The sequence below is a fragment of the Cherax quadricarinatus genome, chromosome 83 (assembly GCF_038502225.1).
Source record: "Cherax quadricarinatus isolate ZL_2023a chromosome 83, ASM3850222v1, whole genome shotgun sequence".
NCBI lineage: Eukaryota > Metazoa > Arthropoda > Malacostraca > Decapoda > Parastacidae > Cherax > Cherax quadricarinatus.
In genome coordinates, this window is record NC_091374.1 from 5,705,839 (window position 1) to 5,728,191 (window position 22,353).

Below are 22,353 nucleotides of genomic sequence, written 5' to 3' on the forward strand. Positions count from 1 at the left end.
ATACAAAGTATATATTAATGCACTAATTTGGTAAGAGAGTTGTGGATAAGTGGAAAAAAACTCCCGAGTAGCGTCATTGAAGCGACAACCTTGGCAACCTTTAAACATGGGTCACGCTAAGTCACACCCACTCACAGTGGGTGTGACTTAGACTTCCTTAGCATGGACCAGTAGGCCTGCTGTAGTGCTCCTTCTTTCTTATGTTTTAAGGAGAACCCTTGCTAATACTTCAGAGATGGTGAACTGCCGTTATTCTGCTCTTTCTATGCGGATATGTTGTACCTTATCAAGATTAATAGACTGGATACATCGACTCAGGACTGAGGGATTGCCTCAAACTCCTTATCTTCCACCGTTCTTCTCTCTATTGGACCGAAGAAGCCACTGGATGGCGAAACGTTTCCAGAATAAAGATTCCCAAATATTGCCTAAGTGTCTCAGTTATCAGCTTACGTTTTCTAAACTGTTTGTAGAGAAGGTGATAGAATGGAAGGAGCTGCTGCTTATATCAGCCTGTGATTATACACAGGATTATGTGTATAATCACAGCCTGTGATTATACACAACTGTCTATAATACTATAATACTATAATACTATAATGTCGGAGAAGTGGCAGATGCAGTTTAATATAGACAAATGCAAAGTTCTAAATGTTGGACAGGACAATAACCATGCCACATATATCAATTATTATTATTATAATCAAAAAGAAGCGCTAAGCCACAAGGACTATACAGCGCTGCAGGGCAGGAAGGAAGTGAGGGCATCAGGTGGCAAAAGGGAGATGGATGAGCAACAGGTTACGGATAACAGCGGGGCAGTGGATGGTGAAAGGGTAAAGGGCAGCAAGAGACTGAACCAGAAAGGGCTGAGGGGAGTGCGAAAAGTATCATCAGAGTTTGTGGAGTAAATCGGTCGTTGTCAAGAAGTCAATGAGAGAGTCAGGATTAAAGGAGGGTCCATCAGCAAGAAGGGAAGATAAAGAGAGAGTAGTAGAACGAAGACGACGTTGGAGGTAAATTCTGCGTGCTCGTTGATAGAGAGGGCAGTCTAACAGAATGTGGCTAATCGATACTGGAACTTGACACTGCTCACAGAGAGGAACAGGGTGCCTCTCCATGAGATACCCATGAGTAAGACGAGTGTGGCCAATGCGAAGGCGGGAGAGAGTGGTCTCCCAACTTCGGCACTGATGACAAGAAGACGGCCAGTAACCTATGCTCGGTTTAATAGAATGAAGTTTGTTACCGAGCAGAGTTGACCAACGTTGTTGCCAACGGGTGCGAAGGTGGGTAGCTATTGCAGCAAAATAGTCCAGAAATGGAACACCTCGATAGGAAATTGGTAGGTCATATACTGCTGACCGCGCAGCAGTGTCTGCCTGTTCATTGCCCTGTACGTCGACATGACCAGGGACCCAACAAAAAACAATATCTTTATGTTTGGTAGAGATACGGCGTAGCCAAAGTTGGATACGGAGAACTAGGGGATGAGATGTATCAAATTTTCGTATAGCCTGTAGAGCACTAAGGGAGTCTGAGACTACTACAAATGATGACACAGGCATAGATGCAATACGAATAAGTGCTGCAAGAATGGCATACAGTTCAGCAGTAAAAATGCTAGCTGAAGATAGTAAATGCCCTCGTACGACGCTGTCCGGAAACACTGCTGCGAATCCGACGCCGTCTGAAGACTTAGAGCCATCTGTGTACACAGCGGTGGCATGAGAATGGGAGTGGAAGTGATCAAGAAAAAGAGAGCGGGAAGCCACCGTAGGCAGTTGAGCTTTCGAGCAAGGGAGTGAGAAAGAACAGACCCGAACAGCTGGAACTTCCCAGGGGGGCAGGGAAAAGTGAGATGCTACATGAACATATAAAGGTGGTAACTGAAGGGAAGACAAGAGTGAATGTAGGCGAAGAGAAAAGGGACGGAGCAAACAGGGGCGGCGAACGAATAAAGAATGTCTACTAATATCGGTGACCATTCTATAAATGGAAGGATTGTGTAGATCGTGAGAGCGTACATAGTAACGAAGGCAATGGGCATCACGGCGATCAGACAAGGATGGAACATTTGCTTCTGTATAGAGGCTCTCAACAGGGGAAGAGCGAAAAGCACCAAGGCACAAACGTAAGCCTTGGTGATGGATAGAGTTAAGGCTAGAGAGAGTAGCAGGAGAGGCCGCGGAATAAATCTGGTCACCATAATCGAGTTTCGATAAAACGAGGGCTGAATGTAGGCGAAGCAGAGTTCGACGATCAGCTCCCCAGGAAAGATGAGCAAGGGTTTTAAGAAGGTTTAGCCGGCTGTGACAAGTTGCCTTCAGAGAGGTAATGTGAGGTTTCCAGGTTAACCGACGGTCAAAGAGAAGGCCTAGAAACCTGACTGTATCACGTTCGGGGATACGGGAGCCATAGAGATACAAAGGATGATCGGAGATAACAGAGCGTCTAGTGAAAGTAATTTGGTGAGTTTTGGTACTTGAAAATTTAAACCCATGTGTGGTGGCCCAAGTGGAAACACGGTCGACCGCATGCTGGAGAGAAACTGCAATAAGGCGACAGTCAGCGCCTGCACAAGCAATAGCGAAGTCATCAACATAGAGTGATGACCAAATATTGGGTGGAAGAACAGAGGCCAAATCATTTATAGCAAGGAGAAAAAGTGTTGTGCTTAGAACACATCCCTGAGGGACACCTTCAGCTTGGACGAAGTCCGGGGAAAGAACATTATTGACTCGAACACGGAAATGTCTGTCAGTTAAAAAGTTCTTAAGGAAGGATGGTAGATTGCCTCGGAGGCCTAAGGAATGGGCCTGGGCCAAAATATTATACCTCCAAGTTGTGTCATATGCCTTCTCAAGGTCAAAAAATATGGCAATAACTGAGTGATTATTCGCAAAGGCATTACGAACATACGTATCCAAGCGTAGTAAGGGGTCTATGGTAGAACGACCCTTACGAAAGCCATATTGACTAGCGGAGAGACTGTTGTGAGTCTCTAAATACCACATTAAACGTCGATTTACGAGGCGTTCCATCACTTTGCAAACTGCACTTGTAAGAGCGATGGGGCGATAGTGGGAGGCATCATGTCCTGTAGTACCCGGTTTGCGGAAAGGGAGAACAATGGCAGATTTCCACAGCTGGGGAAGAACTCCTTGTGCCCAAATAAGATTGAAGAGGTGTAAGAGGACTACAAGGGCTGACCGATGTAAATGTTGTAACATACGAATATGAATGTCATCAGGCCCAGCTGCCGATGATCGGCAAGCTGAGAGCGTTGCCTCCAGTTCTTGAAGTGTAAAAGGCACATTATACTGTTCTTCTCCGAGAGAAGAAAAGTCCAAGGGTACTAACTCTCTGGCAGACTTTGAGGAAAGAAACGAGGGGCATAGATGGAGCCCTCGGGAAATACGGACCAGATGTGTGCCAAGTTCAATGGCAACGTCGAGAGGGTTTGCTATATCAACACCAGTGACCCGTAGAACAGGAGCCGGGTCAGGAGAGTATTTACCACTCAATTTCCTCACTTTTTTCCAGACTGCACTCATAGAAGAAGCAGAGGTGATGGTGGAAACATAGTCTCGCCAACAAGTGCGTTTAGCTTCACGGATGACACGGCGAGCGATCGCACGCTTCTGCTTAAAATCAACAAGTCTCTCAGCGGTTCTATTGTACCGGTACCTGCCCCATGCAGCACGTTTCAAACGTACTGCACGAGCACAAGCAGGAGACCACCAAGGCACGCACTTCTGAGAATGCCTGCCTGAGGTTTGGGGTATAGAATGAGAAGCTGCGGTATAAACTGATGTCGAGAAGATGTGTAGGAGCTCATCAATGGAGGATGAAGAAGGAACCTCACTAAAAGCAGTGAGGTGTGAGTAAAGATCCCAATTTGCCCGATCAAATTGCCAGCGAGGGCTACGGGAAGGTGGTGAATAGGAAGGAGAAGTAAGAATGATCGGAAAATGATCGCTGTCATGTAAGTCTGGTAGAACAGACCAGGTGAAGTCTAGTGCAGTGGAGGAAGAGCAGACTGATAGATCGATGCAAGAGAGAGTATGAGTACGAGGATCAAAATGGGTGGGAGTACCCGTATTTAAAACATGGAGGGGGTGAGAGGCAAGAAAAGCCTCCAACTGAATGCCACGTGAGTCACAATGAGACCCCCCCCAGAGGAAATGGTGGGCATTAAAATCACCAAGTAACAGAAGTGGTGGTGGTAAGGATGAAACAAGAAAGGCAAAGTCTGGGATAGAAAATGCTCGAGAAGGAGAGAGATATAAAGAACATATTGTAAACCACTTATTCAAGTGGATACGGGCTGCAGTGTAATGCAGCGAGGTATGGACAAATAGTTGACAGTACGGAATATCATTGCGTAGAAGAAGGGCACTTTCATTAAAGGTCCCATCTGAGAAAGGATCCGAAGAATACAATAAATTATAGCCTGAGATAGGTTGGAAAACAGCCGAGTGTAATTTTGGTTCTTGTAAGCAAGCACCAACAGGGGAAAACCTGGAAAGCAACATCTGAAGCTCACCCCGATTACCCCTGAGGCCGCGGATATTCCACTGTAAATAGGCCATGATTGGCGATGAAGAAAATATCAGGAATCTGTAGGTAAAGGCACCTACGGACTAGAGGGGTTAGAAAAGTCAACGTGTGGTGGCATTGGAAGATGTTCAAGTAGCGAAGGAACGGAGCGTTGCGAAGAATGGGGTTGTAAAGATGGAGGAGAGGGAAGAGAAGGAACAGGAAGTGAATCAGTGTCCATTGAAGGTTTAGTCTCTGCAATATATTCTGAAATGGCTTCAAGTGTTTCTGAATTCAAAGATGTATGGGAAACCATATTGGAGATAGGAGGAGGAGGGTGAGTAAAGATTGGGACAGTAATGGACTGTACCAAAGTAGAGGGGGAGGGAAAAGTGTAAGGGACTGGAGATGAAGTGTGGGGGGGGACAGAAGAGGTAGAAACCTGGGAGGTGACAGAAGAGGGAGAAACTTGGGAGGGGACGGGGGTGGAAGGCATAGTACGAGGAGGAGGGTGAATCTCCACACTTGTAATAGAGCCAGAGAGAGGGGAAGAACTAGGTACAGAGACTGGAAAGGTAACGTGTGGAGGTGGAAGAAGGGAAGGAAGGGGCAAAGAAGATTTGAGCAATGTGGATTTTTTGGACTTCTGAGTAGAGGGGCGATTGGTATTAGGTGTCGTACGAGGTCTTGTCGATACTGGGGCTTGTGAGGAAGGACGTGAAGATGTGAGAACAGACTGAGTTGTAGTCGGGACGTCAGAGCCAAGGACAGCAAAAGGATTAGATGCCGTAGTGGCTATGGGAGGGGTAACAACAGAGGAGGCTGCAGAAGATGGGACCCCAGAAGTGGGGGGACGTTTGGAAACACGAGAATAAGAAACACGGGGTAGTCTCCCTTGGAGGCGGAGATGAGTAACTGCCATAGCATAAGGGAGACCTTCTGCCTCTTTGAGGCAACGGATTTCACGTTCATTTAAGTAGACCTGGCAACGGCGGGAGTACGAAGGGTGAGCTTCATTACAATTAAGGCAAGATGGAGGTTGACTGCAAGATGTATTAGAATGGTTGTCGGCACCACAGACTGGGCATTCGGCCATAGATCTGCAATATTTCGCTGGGTGACCAAAACGCCAGCAATTTCTACATTGTTGCGGTGTAGGTATCACCTTTCGAACTTGTAACCGATGTCCCGCGACATATACAGAGGACGGGAGTTCTCGGCTGTCAAAAGTTAAACGAGCCACATTGCAAGGGTAACGTCTCCGCCCCCGGGCAGGAAGGACATAAGTGTCTACTTTGAGGATTGGGAGATCCTGGAGTTCCAGCTGTTCAAAAATGTCATTGCCACATGACTGGAAATTCTGTTGGACTATGGTATGGGGCAGAATGACAGTACCACTACAAGAATTGAGAGAAAGATGTTTTTCAATAGTGATAGGAGTAGTATCGATATTCGAAAGGAGAGAAAGATCATGAGCTTGGGTAGCATTCTGGACAGTGACGATGCGTGTACCGCTCTTGAGAGCGTGAAATGAAATATCTCTGCCAACATGACGCAGGAGCGCTTTGGCAATACTATGGTCAGAAAGGTAGGCAGAAGAAGAAGTTGGTCTTAAAGTAAAGAATTTAGTCCATTGTGTGGTCCGAAACTGAGCGTGGAGAGGGAGTGCTTGACGTGTCGGTCGTTTCCGAGTAGAATGGGAAGGTAACGACGGAGCATCATCAGGAGATTGACGTTGGCGTTTAGGAGTAGGACCGGAGTTGGTCCGGCAGGAAATGGGTGGGCGATTCGAAAATTGCCGTACCGTAGAGGGAGAAGCCGGAAGCATAGTCAAAGGAGAGCGGAGTTCAGACAAATCGAAGGAGTCAGTCGAAGCCCCGGTACCTGAAGCGGGTGAGGAAACAGCACCAGTAAGAGGTACAGGGGCATCAGGAGTGTCCGAAGAGTGGTCTAAACACAAGGCAGGGTCAGAATGGGGTGCGGTATCAAGAAGGGGCCCGGGGGTAGTGGTTTCATGGACTAGGGCTGCCATGGTTAGGTTACTCCTTTGCTTTTTGTTTTTAAGAAAAAAAAAGAAAGAAGAAAAGAAAATAAAAATAAAAAAAAGAATAAAAAAAGGGGGGAGCGGGGAGGAATAGTTCCCAGGAGGAATGAAAGGGCCGGAAATCCCCCTCCGCGCCCAAGAGGACTCGACACCGCTAGTAGCGCAGATGCAGCATGGAACCCGTGCCATACCCTACCCTTCATGCCAGTAAACCAGCAATCTGGGATAGCAACCTCACATCTGCCGAGCTACCTCGGTGGACAAAAGAGAGGGCGGCCGGATATCCGCCACAAAGCATACCTCCTTCAGCCACCACCCCCGGAATCCGAAAGGTGGCTTCCAGAGATACACCCGTCGCCCAAAAGACACCCAAAGCCACTCCGGGATACCGGAGAGGGATCGGGACATCCCTAGGCAATCCAGATTCCACGGCAAACTACGCCACCGCCAAGAAACCTCAACGGAATGGGATGGACCCCGGTGTCCTTTCCCCTACCTAGGAACTAGCGCGCCTGTGGGAGAAATCACGAAGGCTAAAAAGAGGAAGGGCAAAAGGGAGGGGTGAGGAGGAGGAGGAGGAATGGAAAAAGGGGAGGATGGGGAGGATGGGATAGGGGAGGGGAGAATGGGGGGTAATTAGGTTCGGTCTGAGGAAGAAGACCGACAGGGCTAATTCCTCAGACCAAGAGCCTCTTCACCACGCCAAGGAGCCCCCCTTGAAGAGGGGCTTCATATCAAGAAGCATAAATAATAGGAGTCCTCAGGTTGTTCTTCAACTCTATACATCCTTGGTTAGGCCTCATTTAGATTATGCTGCACAGTTTTGGTCACCGTATTACAGAATGGATACAAATTCTCTGGAAAATGTACAAAGGAGGATGACAAAGTTGATCCCATGTATCAGAAACCTTCCATATGAGGATAGACTAAGGGCCCTGAAACTGCACTCTCTAGAAAGACGTAGAATTAGGGGGGATATGATTGAGGTGTATAAATGGAAGACAGGAATAAATAAAGGGGATGTAAATAGTGTGCTGAAAATATCTAGCCTAGACAGGACTCGCAGCAATGGTTTTAAGTTGGAAAAATTCAGATTCAGGAAGGATATAGGAAAGTACTGGTTTGGTAATAGAGTTGTGGATGAGTGGAACAAACTCCCAAGTACCGTTATAGAGGCCAGAACGTTGTGTAGCTTTAAAAATAGGTTGGATAAATACATGAGTGGATGTGGGTGGGTGTGAGTTAGACCTGATAGCTTGTGCTACCAGGTCGGTTGCCGTGTTCCTCCCTTAAGTCAATGTGACCTGACCTGACTAGGTTGGGTGCATTGGCTTAAGCCGGTAGGAGACTTGGACCTGCCTCGCATGGGCCAGTAGGCCTTCTGCAGTGTTCCTTCGTTCTTATGTTCTTAAATGGTTATAATTGACCATAATTTTTAAAAGGGTGGACCGGTAAGCCAGCGGAAGACCTCGGTCAGATGACCAAAAGCTCCAACGGCGGGTCATCATCTGACTAAGACCCACGTCAGGAAACACTTGTCCTATTTCCTGACAAACCTTACCTAACCTAACCTAACAGGATCCCCAGGAAGTGTTAAGTAAGACACATATGCAACAGTTAGGTATCTTTATTTCGAAATAAAGATACCTAACTGTTGCATATGTGTATTATCTAACAACCTATGGGTATTTTATACCATTTTGATGTTCATTCCCAGGAAGTATAGAATTGAACTCTCAGTTTCCACGACACAAGGTGTTTATGTCAAGTTTGTCTTAGGGTCCCCTGGTGGGAGGCACCCCTCAGGGAAGGTTCCTTGATTTGTAGATGAATGGTTCGCTTGCCTAATTCTTGGGCACGACCTACTTCCACATTGAACAAATGTTACACGACCTATGACTTCTGCACCTCTCCTGCCAACGGTTTATAAGCTCCTTCTCAGCACGTATGCCGTATTCTATTCAAGATTGATGGACTGACCACATCGACTCAAGGTTGAGGGACTGATTACCTCATTCTCCTCCTGTTCTTCAAGATTCTCCTTTGTATGGACTGATGAAGCCACTGTGTGGCGAAACGTTTCCTCAATAAAGATACCCAAGAGTTGCACATGTGTCTAATTTATCATCAAGGTTCCTTGATGTTGGTGAGGGGCTCTTGATTTAGGGAATTGGATCTGTGCTCCAGTTCCCCGAATTAAGCCTGAATGCCTTCCACATCCCCCCCTCCAGGCGCTGTATAATCCTCCTGGTTTAGCGCTTCCCCTTGACTATAATAATGATAATGGTGGGAGGCAAAAGAAAGGGAAAGAGAGAGGAGGAAAGTTAGTTCTCTTTATTATTATATTCATAGGAAAGCACTAAATCCGTAAGGGTTATAGCGAACTTGGTAAATGGATGGGTTGTCCTCATGTTTGATCTGAGGAAGGGGAGGGTACCTCGAATCCCTCAGATAAAGAGACCTTCCTCCTTCGAATTTAGCGCTTTATTTGATTATCATAATAATTCCTCCTTCGGAAAGAGACGAAACATTAATGAAATTAGAGTAGCAAGGGACTCTAAGGCAATATTTTATTTAAAGACAGGTGAGTAAACACTTGGACATAATTATTAGGAGACGTTTCCGTCCTGGGACTTCGATCACTTCTAACATATAGAGGTTAAGAATAACAATCCCCGGAAGGTCCTCCAGGTAAACTCCAGGTAATATACCTGGCGGAGAGTGGGATGTGAGTGACAAACAGTGACGTGAAAATTACATATTTGAGACATATGACATATTTGCCGAAAAGATGCAATTTTATCCCGTAAAATGAAGGTCAGAGTAACTTTATATGTAATAAATACTGAGAGTTTTAAGTGAATTTTTATGTAGCTTTCGTACATAATTTTTTTTTACTAAAGTCTTGCGTAGTAATCTATAGAAATTAACGCTGTATAGCCCTTGTGGCTTAGCGCTTCTTATAGAACATAAGAACATAAGAAAGGAGGAACACTGCAGAAGGCCTGTTGGCCCATACTAGGCAGGTCCTTTACAATTCATCCCACTAACAAAACATTTGCCCAACCCAATTTTCAATGCCACCCAAGAAACAAGCTCAGATGTGCAAGTCCCACTCAAATCCAACCACTCCCACTCATGTACTTATCCAACCTAAATTTGAAACTACCCAAAGTCCTAGCCTCAATAACCCAACTAGGTAGACTGTTCCACTCATCAACTACCCTATTTCCAAACCAATACTTTCCTATGTCCTTTCTAAATCTAAACTTATCTAATTTAAATCCATTACTGCGGGTTCTCTCTTGGAGAGATATCCTCAAGACCTTGTTAATATCCCCTTTATTAATACCTATCTTCCACTTATACACTTCGATCAGGTCTCCCCTCATTCTTCGTCTAACAAGTGAATGTAACTTAAGAGTCTTCAATCTTTCTTCATAAGGAAGATTTCTAATGCTATGTATTAATTTAGTCATCCTACGCTGAATGTTTTCTAACGAATTTATGTCCATTCTGTAATATGGAGACCAGAATTGAGCTGCATAATCTAGGTGAGGCCTTACTAATGATGTATAAAGCTGCAGTATGACCTCTGGACTTCTGTTGCTTACACTTCTTGATATAAATCCCAGTAATCTATTTGCCTTATTACGTACGCTTAGGCATTGCTGTCTTGGTTTAAGGTTGCTGCTTACCATAACCCCCAAGTCCTTTTCGCAATCTGTATGGCTAAGTTCTACATTATTTAACTTATAAGTGCTAGGGTTATGGGCACTCCCGAGCTTCAGAACCTTGCATTTATCTACATTGAACTGCATCTGCCACTTTTCTGACCAAGAGTAGAGTTTGTCTAAATCCTCCTGAAGTTCCCTAACATCTACGTTTGAATCAATTATCCTACCTATCTTCGTGTCATCGGCGAATTTGCTCATATCACTAGCAATTCCTTCATCAAGATCATTGATATATATTATAAACAACAACGGGCCCAAGACTGATCCCTGTGGAACGCCACTTGTTACTGATCCCCACTCGGATTTAACCCCATTTATGGACACTCTCTGCTTCCTGTCTGTGAGCCATGACTCGATCCACGAGAGCACCCTTCCCCCAATGCCATGAGCTGCTACTTTCTTCAACAGTCTTTGGTGCGGAACTCTATCAAATGCCTTACTAAAATCTAAGTAAACAATATCAAATTCTTTATCGTGGTCAACAGCCTCAAAAGCTTTACTGAAGAAAGTTAATAAATTAGTTAGACAAGACCGGCCTCTTGTGAATCCATGCTGAGTATCATTAATCAAGCTATGCTTATCGAGATGGCTTCTTATAATCTCAGCTATAATTGACTCTAGCAACTTGCCTACAATTGAGGTCAGGCTTATTGGGCGGTAATTTGACGGTAACGACTTGTCCCCTGTTTTAAAAATAGGAATTACATTAGCCATCTTCCACATATCAGACACTACACCTGTTTGAAGAGATAAATTAAAAATATTAGTTAATGTTTCACAGACTTCCATTTTACATTCCTTAAGAACCCTTGAAAAAACCTCATCAGGACCCGGCGACTTATTTTGCTTCAGTCGGTCTATCTGCTTCACAACCATTTCACTAGTGACTATGATGTTACATAATTTATCTTCTTCTGATCCACTATAAAAATTAATTACCGGAATATTATTAGTGTCTTCCTGTGTAAAAACCGAGAGAAAATAATTATTTAAAATCGAGCACATTTCATTCTCTTTGTCAGTAAGATGCCCATAGTTATTTTTAAGGGGACCTATCTTATCTCTGACTTTTGTTCTATATACCTGGAAAAAACTTTTTGGATTAGTTTTAGAATCCCTAGCAACTTTAATTTCATAGTCCCTTTTAGCTTTTCTTATCCCCTTTTTAATGTCCCTCTTAGTGTCAATATACTGATTCATAAGATGACCCTCGCCTCTTTTGATACGCCTATAAATTCCTTTCTTATGCCCTAGTAGATATTTCAGCCTATTATTCATCCATTTTGGGTCATTTCTATTTGATCTAATTTCCTTATAAGGGATAAACGTTCTTTGAGCAGCATGTATTGTGTTCAGAAAACTGTCATATTGATAGCTCTCTTCGTTACCCCAGTCAACAGATGATAAGTGTTCTCTAAGCCCATCGTAATCTGCTAAGCGAAAATCTGGGACTGTTACTGAGTTATCCCTACTATCATACTTCCATTCAATTCTAAATGTAATTGATTTGTGGTCGCTAGCACCCAGTTCCTCTGAAACTTCTAAATTATTAACAAGGGATTCATTGTTTGCCAGAACTAAGTCAAGCAGGTTATTTCCCCTTGTAGGTTCTGTCACAAACTGCTTCAAAAAACAATCCTGAACTACTTCTAAGAAATCGTATGATTCTAAATTCCCAGTCAAGAAATTCCAATCAATATGACTAAAGTTAAAGTCTCCTAGAATTACTACATTATCGTGCCTTGTGGCCCTAACAATTTCCTCCCATAGTAGTCTCCCTTGGTCCCTATCTAAGTTTGGGGGACGGTATATCACACCTAAAATTAATTTTTCATGCCCCTCTGAAAATTCTATCCAAACAGACTCTGTATGTGTTACTTCAGACTTAATACCCGTTTTTATGCAACAGTTCAAGCGATCTCGGACATACAATGCCACCCCACCCCCCTTCCCGATACTTCTATCTACTTGGAACAATTTAAAACCCTGAATGTGACATTCTGCAGGCATGTCCCGACTTTTTGAATTAAACCACGTCTCAGTAATGGCAAATACATCTATGTCACCTGCACTAGCAACTAGTCTCAACTCGTCCATCTTATTCCTAGCACTGCGACTATTTGTGTAATAAACTTTTAATGACCCTCCTCTCTCTTTACCCTTCCTGCTTTTTTCTATTATTCCACTAAACCTATTACTGTCCTTGTCAATTTGTGCCACTGGCTTTCCAATATCCACCTCATTTTGCCTATTACTAGTTCTCCTAGTACTCATATTACTACCCTGCGACTTCACAGTTTTCCTGCAAAAACCCATACCTCTAACTAATCCTAGTTTAAAGTCCTAACAACCCCCTCAACTGAGTTAGCAAGAAAACCCACACCTGCCCTGGATAAGTGAACCCCATCCCTGGCATACATGTCATTTCGGCCATAGAAGTTGTCCCAGTTGTCAATGAATGGTACTGCATTATCCTTACAGTGTTTATCCAGCCAACAATTAATACCAATTGCTCTGGACAACCATTCATTACCAACACCTCTTCTTGGCAAAATGCCACATATAACAGGGCGCCCCCCCTTCTTCCTAATCATGTCTATAGCTGTCCTGAACTTTCTAACTAAATCCTCACTTCTACGCTTGCCAACATCATTGCCTCCAGCACTGAGGCAAATAATAGGATTGATCCCATTACCGTTCATGATGTTGTCAAGCCGGCTAACAATGTCCTCCATCCCAGCCCCAGGAAAGCATACCCTTTGTCTCCTACTCCTGTCCTTCAAGCAGAATGCCCTATCCATGTATCTAACCTGGCTATCCCCAACAACAACAATATTCTTACCTTCCTTGTTGTCGTTCGTCGTGACGATCCCAGTAGTAGACTCACATTCGTCGGGTAGCACCGAGAATGCGTTGGAGGTTTCCACGGGAGTTTCCACAGCAGTCTCTTTCTTCTTCATCGTTTCTGGCTTTCCATTCGTCTTCTTGATCGTCAACTTCGTCGTCCCCTGCTGTCCAGCCACTGACCACGATCCCTTCTTGACCTGAGGACTCGAAACAGGAGGACTACTACGAATCCTCTTGTTTTCTTCGGTCAGTCGCCGTATCTCCATCTTCGCTGCCTTCAATTCTTCCTTAAGTTGCTGGTAAAGTTGCTCGATGGAGGGCATCTTGGTTCAGTCCACGGGAGCAAACAAGACACTTCTTCACAGAGTTAAGTACAGGTCAGCACTCAAAGTACAGAGTTGGGAAGGAGAGAAGGAAGAAAAGAGAGAGTGTCAGAGGGGGAAGAAGAGAGGGATAAAGTTGGGAAGGAGAGAAGGAAGAAAAGAGAGAGTGTCAGAGGGGGAATAAGAGAGGGATAAAGTTGGGAAGGAGAGAAGGAAGAAAAGAGGGAAGGAAGGAATAATAAGGAGGGAGTGGTGATGGAGACCAGTTGACGGTAACCCTGAGTCAGCTGACCGCTACCACAAGCCATCCATGACACATCACACTCGCCAACAACATTCCTACCTCCCCTCCCCTCCCTTCTCTCTCTCTTGTCCTGTTTCCTAACAAAACTTACCTAACATAATATGCTGCACTTGTATCAAGACTGATGGACTGAACACATCGACTCCAGGCTGAGGGACTGATTACCTCAAACTCTTCCTCATCTTTCACCTTTCTCTGCATTGCACTGAAGAAGTCACTGGCTGGCGAAACGTTTCCGGAATAAAAAGATAAGCACATATTGCGCAAATGTCTCATTTATCAATTTGTTGGTTTTCTAAGCCATTTATTCACTTCCTATTATCCTCAAATGGAGTTAGATAAAATTCGCCAGGAAACACGACAGGTGTTTCCTGACGCGGGTCTTAGTCATATGAAGACCCGCAGCTGGAGCTTTTGGCCATTTGACTGAGGCCTTCCACTGGCTTACTGGTTCACCTCTCTAAAAATCATGGTTATGATTATAACCACTATTGTTATGCCTTTAAATATTGATATTAAATATGTCTCAAATTCCCTCTAAAGTCGAGGTACCCTACTTCCCAGCCTAGAAGAGCCTGCTTCGTATGGAATTTGCAAGCATTGTTGTCTAGCAAGCACGAGACGTGCCTTGTAAGTGCCTTTGCTTAGCAGTGTTGAACAGGCTCTTCATCACTGCCAGCGCGGCATGACCCATGTGGATTTAGCGCGTAGTTTTGATTGTCACAATAATAATAATCTTCATTACGAAGGACTTGCCTAGTATGGGCCAACAGGTCTACTGCAGTGTTCCTCCTTTCTTAACATAAGAATATAACATAAGAACGAAGGAACACTGCAGCAGGCCTACTGGCCCATGCGAGGAAAGTCCAAGTCTCCTACCGGCTTAAGCCAATGCACCCAGCCTAGTCAGGTCAGGTCACATTGACTTAAGTCAAGGTGACCTGACCTGACTAGCTGGTGGGGAGCACTGCCTATTCCCGAGCATATGGGCCTCAGTGGGATACCTGGCTTGTGAGTTTTTGGCAGGCCGTACATCCTGGCAGGTCTGGGGTTGCTTGGAATGGTGTGCATATCCTCGGGAATAGGCAGTGCTCCCCACCAGCTCTCAGGAATTCTCGCTAAACACCTCTCTAAACTCTTGGTTACTTACGTTTATACTTTGGCTACAATCATGAACAAATTATAGAGTAATGAGCAATTCATTACCTTTGTAACTTGTGAGCTCATTACCTTTGTACCTAGTTCAGCTATCAAAACTTTGGGGGCCCAGTCCCTGGACCCATTACGTACCTCTGTAATCTGTAAATACCTTTGTAACTTGTCATGATTGTGACCAGACTTACCTGGAGTTCATTACCTTTGTAAATTGTGAGTTCATTACCTTTGTAAATTGTGAGTTTATTACCTTTGTAAATTGTGAGTTCATTACCTCTGTAACTTGCTCAGCTATCAAAACTTTGGAGTCCAGTCCCTGGACCAATTATGTACCTCTGTAATCTTTTGACTACCGCCCACAGGATGGGTATGGGGTGCATAATAAACATATTAAACTAACTAACTAAACTCTTGGGCACTATCAGTCCAGCACATCTCAAACACTCGGGTGATCTTCTCAATCGCATTCGCAACATCAACGTCAGGAACAAGAAACTTTCCAGCCTTGACGTAACTTCCCTATTCACCAAAGTACCTACTACACAAGCCATCGATCTCTTGCGCAGGAAAATTGACGATTCACTTAATCTTCCCATTCCAGCCAGCGATTTCATCGACCTTGTTGAACTATGTGTTGGCTTTACGTGTTTCTCTTTCGAAAACCACCTCTTTCAGCAGACTTTTGGATTACCCATGGGTTCGCCACTCAGTGCGGTCCTGGCGAACCTATACATGGAACATCTTGAAGCCGAACGTTTCTCCACCATTATTCCTTCGTCTGTCACCTGGCTCCGTTATGTTGACGACATTCTCCTCATAACTCCTAAACGCTTCAATGTTAAAGCTCTCCAAGACAAGCTCAACCAGGTCGAGCCTTCAATCCAGTTCACACTTGAAGAAGAAGTCGACAACACTCTACCTTTCCTTGATGTTCTGCTTTGCAAAGCTGACCACGAACTTCGTTTTAAAGTCTATCGAAAACCCACCAACCAAAACGATCTTCTCCACTTTTACTCTCACCACGACACCAAAACCAAACGTGGTGTAATTATAGGCTTCTTTCTGCGTGCACTTATAATCTGCAGCAATGAGTTTCTTGAAGAAGAATGCACGATGATTGAACAAGTATTTTCTAAACTTCACTATCCTCGTCACTTCATCAGAGACTGCAGACGACGGGCATTAGACATCTTCAACACACCCAGAGAAGACACTGCCGAGAAGAGATACATAGTCCTCCCCACCAACTCCATTGCCAAACACGTTTCCAACATCTTTTCCAATACCTCATTTCAAGTATCTACCTCCACAACCACGACCATCAAGGACATTACCAGTGATAGACAGGACAAGCTTCCACCCTCTGCAGGGGTATACATAATCCCTTGTGGGGATTATGTATATGCTGCATAAGTGTCTCAATCTTCAACTTGTCGGTTTTTCAAACCATTCATCACAACTGTCAGACACTGCAGCATCATGGGATCTTGTTACAAAGAATTCTTCAACACTTGTTCAACCTTTGGACGAAGACCTACTTCGACTAGTGGATGGTACCACTATGACTCCGCCTCCACCTGCTTCACGTCACCTCACTACAGTATATAAGCCACGTCTACGGCCCTATGCTGTACATTCTACAAGATTGATGGACTGAACACATCGACTCCAGGTTGAGGGACTGATTACCTCATTCTCCTCCTCTCCTAACGCCTTCCTCTTTGTATTGGACTGATGAAGCCACTGTGTGGCGAAACGTTTCCTGAATATAGATTCCCATATGCTGCATAAGTGTCTCAATCTTCAACTTGTCGGTTTTTCAAACCATTCATCACATAATCCCTTGTAATGACTGCAACAAGTTATACGTTGGCGAAACATCAAGGGACCTCCAAACACGTAATTCAGAACACCAATACGCAAGCAGGTCTGACGACACAAGGAATGCCTGCGTACAACACCGTAATTCACACAACCACTTGATAAACTACAGAAACTCAAGACTTATCGCCACAGAAGACAACACTCAATACCGAAGAATCCTGGAAGTTAAGTTTAATATGTTTATTATGCACCCCATACCCATCCTGTGGGCGGTAGTCAAAAGATTACAGAGGTACATAATGGGTCCAGGGACTGGGCCTCAAAGTTTGAATCCTGGAATCATCACTTATTTCTATATCCGACAACTTCAACCAGAATAGTGGCTTCTATAACATAGCTGAACCACTTGCCAAGAAGCTTCTTCATCGCTATCCCACATAAGAACACTGTAGAAGGTCTGCTCACAAACTTGTCCAATCTCCTTTCCAAGCTACCCAAGATTTTAGACTCTATAACCCCACTCGGTACATCATCAGATGCAGCATTCTCCACCTGACCTCAGCACTCTGAACCTGACTATAAATACTCGCGTTCCTTCCACCCCAGGTAGTTCTGTTTGTGACTTGAAAAAGCCCACTGTGTGGGCGAAACGTAGTCAATAAAGGATCACATTATACTGCATATGTGTTTATATTTCCATTGTGTCGGTATTTTATACCATTTATTTCCAACTTTTCTCCAGGTTGAGGTACTGACCACCTTGTTCTAGACCATGGAGCTGAACTCTTCTCCAGGCTGAGGTACTGACCACTTTGTTCCAGACCTTGGAGCTGAACTCTTCTCCAGGTTGAGGTACTGACCACCTTGTTCCAGACCATGGAGCTGAACTCTTCTCCAGGTTGAGGTACTGACCACCTTGTTCCAGACCATGGAGCTGAACTCTTCTCCAGGCTGAGGTACTGACCACCTTGTTCCAGACCATGGAGCTGAACTCTTCTCCAGGTTGAGGTACTGACCACCTTCTTCCAGACCATGGAGCTGAACTCTTCTCCAGGCTGAGGTACTGACCACCTTGTTCCAGACCATGGAGCTGAACTCTTCTCCAGACTGAGGTACTGACCACTTTGTTCCAGACCATGGAGCTGAACTCTTCTCCAAGCTGAGGTACTGACCACCTTGTTCCAGACCATGGAGCTGAACTCTTCTCCAGGTTGAGGTACTGACCACCTTGTTCCAGACCATGGAGCTGAACTCTTCTCCAGGTTGAGGTACTGACCACCTTGTTCCAGACCATGGAGCTGAACTCTTCTCCAGGTTGAGGTACTGACCACCTTGTTCCAGACCATGGAGCTGAACTCTTCTCCAGGCTGAGGTACTGACCACCTTGTTCCAGACCATGGAGCTGAACTCTTCTCCAGGTTGAGGTACTGACCACCTTATTCCAGACCATGGAGCTGAACTCTTCTCCAGGCTGAGGTACTGACCACCTTGTTCCAGACCATGGAGCTGAACTCTTCTCCAGGCTCAAGTACTGACCACCTCAAATACTTTTTCTCCAAGGTTGATGGCCTGATTACATCATCTTCATTTCATTACTACTACTGTCTGTATTTGACTGAAGAAGCCTACTGTGCAGGCGAAACGTTTCATCAATAAAGATACCCAGCTGGTATTTTATACCATTTTCAACAAATGTATTTGTACTATCATGTTTAATTCACTGTTATCCTAGTCCTGATAGTTGTTGCATCATGCTAAACAATAATTCTTGTGGGTTTTTCTTTGCTTTCGTCTGCCCCTAGACGGATATATCTAAGACTGTAGGATGAATGTACCTCAGGGCAGTGCTTGCATGTACTCACTTATTCGTGGTTGCAAGGGTCGATTCACAGTTCCTGGCCCTGTCTCTTCGCTAATTATTACTATGTATAAATGTATGCGTGCATGTACGAAGGTAGTGAACATCAGCAGCAGCAGGCTAGCATGCTCTCTCTACAATTGTTCAGTAACAACTGCTGCACCAGCTGCAGGAGGCTGGCTACTACTTTGGTTTTATTTATGTATTGACCTGTGCTACTATATTTAGCTATATTATGTGGAATTGCCCAGTTGATTAAATATGTTTGTTTGTACCTTACTTTTGGTCACCGTATTACAGAATGGATATAATTGCTCTGGAAAATGTACAAAGGAGGATGACAAAGTTGATCCCATGTATCATAAACCTTCCCTATGAGGATAGACTAAGAGCCCTGAATCTGCACTCTCTAGAAAGACGTAGAATTAGGGGGGATATGATTGAGGTGTATAAATGGAAGACAGGAATAAATAAAGGGGATGTAAATAGTGTGCTGAAAATATCTAGCCTAGACAGGACTCGCAGCAATGGTTTTAAGTTGGAAAAATTCAGATTCAGGAAGGATATAGGAAAGTACTGGTTTGGTAATAGAGTTGTGGATGAGTGGAACAAACTCCCGAGTACAGTTATAGAGGCCAGAACGTTGTGTAGCTTTAAAAATAGGTTGGATAAATACATGAAGTGATCAAGGTCCCAGGACCGAAAAGTTTTCTAATAAATATGTCATAGTGTTTGCTTACGTGTCTTTCTAAACCAACTGTACCCTTGTATCCAGTGCTCCCTTGGACACTGTACCCGACTGTTCAGTGTTTCCTTGGACACTGTACCCTACTGTCCAGTGCTTCCTTGGACACTCTACCCTCTGGTCAACTGCTTCCTTGGACTTTGTCCCCTACTGTCCAGTGCTTCCTTGGACTCTATACCTTACTGTCCAAGGCTTCCTTTGACTCTGTATCCTACTGTGGTGACGTGTACTTAGCTCTGTGAAGACCTGTTTGTGTGCTCTCTGTGAATCTGAACCAGGATGCCCTCTCTTGAACAACTTTACCAGCAGCTGAGAGAAGAGCTCAGAGTTGCTAAGATGGAGATACGGCGATTAACGGAGGAGAACAAGAGGATTCGTAGTAATCCTCCTGTTGTGAGTCCCCAGGTTAAGAGGGGAGCTTGGTCAGTGGCCGGGCAACATGGAACCAAGCTGAAGATCAAGAAGACTGTTGGAGAGGCAGAAACAACGAGAAACCAGAAGACTACCGAGGGAACTTCCAACCCATTCTCGGTGCTACACGACGAATGTGAGTGTTCTACTGGGAATGCCACAATGAGCACCAAAGAAGCATTGGCAGACGTAAGTGAGACATCCCCAGAAACCCAACGAAGACCATCGAGAACGTCTTTACGAATTCTACAAGTGGTGTAATGCTACCTGGCGAATGTGAGTCGACTACTCGGAGCATCACGACGGACGACGCCAAGGAAGGTAAAAACATTGTTGTTGTTGGGGATAGCCAGATTAGGTACATGGATAGGGCATTCTGCTTGAAGGACAGGAACGTATCATCCTTTGCGGATGATACTAGGATCTGCATGAGGCTGTCATCTGCTGAGGACGCGGTTAACCTCCAAGAAGATATAAACAAAGTTTTCCAGTGGGCAACGGTAAACAATATGATGTTCAATGAGGACAAATTCCAACTACTCCGTTATGGAAAACTGGAGGAGATAATAACTAGAACAGAGTATACTACTGACTCCGGCCATACAATAGAGCGGAAAAATAATGTAAGGGATCTGGGAGTAGTAATGTCTGAGGATCTCACTTTCAAGGATCACAACAGTGCCACAATCGCACGTGCAAAGAAAATGATAGGATGGATAATGAGAACTTTCAAAACGAGAGATGCCAAGTCCATGATGATCCTTTTCAAATCACTTGTTCTCTCTAGGCTGGAATACTGCTGTACATTAACATCTCCATTCAAAGCAGGTGAAATCGCAGATCTAGAGAGTGCACAGAGATCCTTTACTGCATGTATAAGTTCTGTCAAGCACCTTAACTACTGGGAACGCTTGGAAGCACTTGACTTGTACTCGTTGGAACGCAGGAGGGAGAGATATATCATAATCTACACTTGGAAAATCTTGGAAGGAATGGTCCCAAATCTGCACACAGAAATCACTCCCTACGAAAGTAAAAGACTGGGCAGGCGATGCAAAATGCCCCCAATAAAAAGTAGGGGCACCATTGGTACACTAAGAGAAAACACCATAAGTGTCCGGGGCCCAAAACTGTTCAACAGCCTCCCATCAAGCATTAGGGGAATTGCCAATAAACCCCTGGCTGCCTTCAAGAGAGAGCTGGACAGATACCTAAAATCAGTGCCGGATCAGCCGGGCTGTGGCTCGTACGTTGGACTGCATGCGGCCAGCAGTAACAGCCTAGTTGATCAGGCCTTGATCCATCGGGAGGCCTGGTCATGGACCGGGCCGCGGGGGCGTTGATCCCCGGAATAACCTCCAGGTAACCTCCAGGTATCCAGGAGGCAGAGAGTGTGTTTTCCTGGGGCTGGGATGAAGGATATTGTTAGCCGTCTGGATGACATCATGAGAGGTAATGGGAGCAATCCTATTATCTGTCTCAGTGCTGGAGGCAACGATGTTGGCAGACGTAGGAGTGAGGACCTGATTACCAGGTATAGGTCAGCAATAGAGATAATTAGGAGGAAGGGTGGGAAACCTGTCATATGTGGCATTTTGCCAAGGAGAGGAGTTGGAAATGAATGGTTGTCCAGAGCAATTGGTGTCAATTGCTGGCTGGACAAATACTGTAAGGAAAATGCGGTAACATTCATTGACAACTGGGACCTCTTCTATGGCAGAAATGACATGTATGCCAGGGATGGGGTTCACTTATCTAGGTGTGGGGTGGGAGCACTGGCCAACGCAGTGGAGGGAGCTGTTAGATCTTTAAACTAGGAATAGTTAGTGGTATGGGTTTTTGCGGGAAAACTGTGAAGTCTCAGGGTAGTAATATGAGTACTAGGAGAACTAGTAATAGGCAAAATGAGGTGGATATTGGAAAGCCAGTGGCACTAATTGACAAGGACAGTAATAGGTTTAGTGGAATAACAGAAAGGAGCAGGAAGGGTAAAGAGAGAGGAGGGTATTTATTACACAAATAGTCGCAGTGCTAGGAATAAGATGGTAAGAACTCAGATGTTGGGAGGTCAGGTCCCTCTCAAATCCAACATCTGAGTTCTTACCTCTTCTAGTGACCTACGTCTCACCTCTTGGCGCTATATAAGGCTCCATCCTGTCACTTCTTCTCCATATTGTTTCATACTATGGAACAATGCTCTTCTCCAGACTGAGGGACTGACCACCTCAAAACTTTAAGGGTGATGGACTGATTACATCGTCTTCAAGTATCTTCTGCTTCTATCAAGTTTTCTGTACTCGACTGAAGAAGCCTACTGTGTAGGCGAAACGTTTCGAAATAAAGATACCTAACTGTTGCATATGTGTCTTACGTAACAGAAGATGAGGTAATCAGTCCCTCAACCTTGGAGTAGGTGCGAAGAACACCGTTGTCGTGGAGATTCTTGTATTGAGAATTTGTATTGATAAAGTCACTGGATGGCGAAACGTCTACAATAAAGATACCCAGATGTTGCACACGTGTCTTAATTTCATCTTATATTAATTATATAAACCTAAAAGGT